We start from the raw sequence: 2,693 nt of genomic DNA, 5'->3' as shown, positions 1-2,693 counted from the left end.
TAATATTAGAGATGATTTTAATAAAAAAAAGGTTGGGGACAATTTTAATTTTCACCTTAAATTTTAAGAACGAAAAAAGTAGTTAACTCATATTATTATTATAGTTGTGAGTCGATTGCTGTTAAATAATAAATAAGTATATATATCTTAGCTTGTATTATATGATATACAAATTAGATACAGAAAACTATTTTCTTAGTCTTTTTTCTTGAGTTTTAATAATTACCTTAAAAACTGCACATTTCTGTACCACACATGATTAAGCAAACACAAACATACATACATATACATTATTTGCATCATATCCATCACGAGATAAGATATGCAAATTAATATGCAACATATATATCTCGTGATATGCAAGTGTTCAAATAATGAGACAAGTAACATACATAATATATGAATGTAATATCGTTGTTGGGTCTCCAGAATGGACCACATTGTATTGACACCTTTCTTCACTGCTTCGAGCTATAATATACAGTGTTTATATATAATACATATTCCTTTATACTCAGGCCGATGGAGTATCTATCTTTTAAAGTGGTGCACATATATATATAAAGAATATCATATGCACTATTTTAATTTCGTGCACATTTTTTTATATTTTCTATTTTTGATATTAAAATTATTGTTCAGAAATAAAGTTGAAAAAATAAAAAAGTTTCTATGTCATAAAACCGTATACAAAAGCTATATATAAAAAAATAGTGGTACAACCATCATTTTTTTTCCTTTTCACTATAATTTTATCATTTTATCAAAATATAATAGAAAAGGGCCACTCCGATAAAGACATCTTAAACATTTTTTTTTAAAGATATTTTTTTATAATTAAAATTTAATACATATAATCGATTAAATCGTGTTATTTTTGTTAAAATTATGTCAGACAAATTAATTTGACCGAAAAATAGTGAATTAAATTTTGAACAGTCTTAATTAATATTATCTTTTATAAAAAATGACTACGTATACAATACCCCAATAATACAATTTAATTAATTATATATATTAAATTTTAATTTTTAAAAAATATTTTTAAAAAAGACGTTTTTAACAATTTTATTTAAGTAGTTTCTAATGAAAAACGAAGATAAAATTATTTTCTTGAAATTAGGAAAAGCTTTGTTGCTCTATCTTCTCCACTAATGGCACGACAAATTAGCACATATATAGTAACCAAAACTTGAAGAAAGTTGTTATATTTGTTTGGAGATTATTATTTTCTAACCTATTTATAAATAATATATATTAATTATAATTATAAATTAAATTATTTTATATTAAATAATTTATATAATAATAATTTTATTTATTGTTATAAATATTGAATTAAATAAAATATTATTATTTTTTATTTAAAATTTAATAAATATTACTCTTAAATATAAATAATAATTTTAAAATTTTAATCCATAACATAACAAAACTGTCTTCACATATAAAATTTTAGTTGAAGAAGATCAAATAATAAAATTCTGTGGCCAATACTACAATACTAAAGACTTTTTGCTTCCACATGTGATGAAGAGATGTGGAATAGCTTTTTTACGAAGCGTGTTTATCTTGTTTACTACACACGCGCGGACACTCTTGCAGGGTTAAAGTTGGAGACACAGAAGATGCAAGTTGCGTCAACACAAATTTAAATTATGTTAGATTAACGCATGATTAATTATATTAATTAAGTTGTTGGGGTTTTTTGAAGTATATCGTTGGTACAGTTACTTTGACCGTTATTATTATTGAGAAATGAGAGGTTGATGCTACATGCTACTATGCTTGTCAATGGGTGCTATTCTGAATCATGTTCTTGACATGACGTACGAACTAGTTATCTTTATTATGTATATATATCTGCAGAATCTTCAGAGTTTTATTTATTTGGCACCACTACATTATTTTATTTTTATTATTTATAATAATATTCAACCTTCAATGTTGATAACTGTATTTATATATATAGCGGTATACATATAAGAATATATAAATTTTTTGTTAAAAAATTAAATAAAAATATGTATAATAACTATGACTATAAATATTTCATAAAATTATAATTAAAATTAAAGTTTAATAATTTTTAATATTAAAGATATTAAATTAAAAATAATTAATATTTGTCTTAATTAAATTGAGTTGATTGAGTTTATTCACTTAAGTGAGTATTAGGAATTTAAATCTCGTATTATATATATAACATCTCATTGACTAACAGTATACTCTTAATAAATGGAGTTTCAATCAATGGTGGATTAATATTCAGTCCACCGAAATAAAAAATACTATGAAAAAAATAATATTTGTCTTTAAGTAGAATAATTTCTCATTAATAGCAATACTTATGAAGATTTGTCTTTGTTAGAATTTATTTGTGAAAATTTTATTGGTTAGTATCATATTCATTCTTAAAGTTAAACTAATATAGTCAATTTTATTATCTATTAAAATTTTATATTTTATGACACAATTTTCAAGTTTCTAAATTTATAGTCTTATGCATAGTTTTAAAAATCGAACCGAACCGACCGGTTCAATTGAATTAACCGAAAATCGGTCATTAGGCCGGTTCGATTAGGTTCATATATCGCTCAACAAAAAATCGGTCAAATCGGCGGTTAACCAGTAAATCGTTGAAACCGGCCGATTTTTTAAAGATTTTTCGATTCATTGTAATCCTCCAAAAC

The sequence above is a fragment of the Arachis duranensis genome, chromosome 5, assembly GCF_000817695.3.
Source record: "Arachis duranensis cultivar V14167 chromosome 5, aradu.V14167.gnm2.J7QH, whole genome shotgun sequence".
Lineage (NCBI taxonomy): Eukaryota > Viridiplantae > Streptophyta > Magnoliopsida > Fabales > Fabaceae > Arachis > Arachis duranensis.
Note: the sequence above shows the minus strand (reverse complement) of the source record.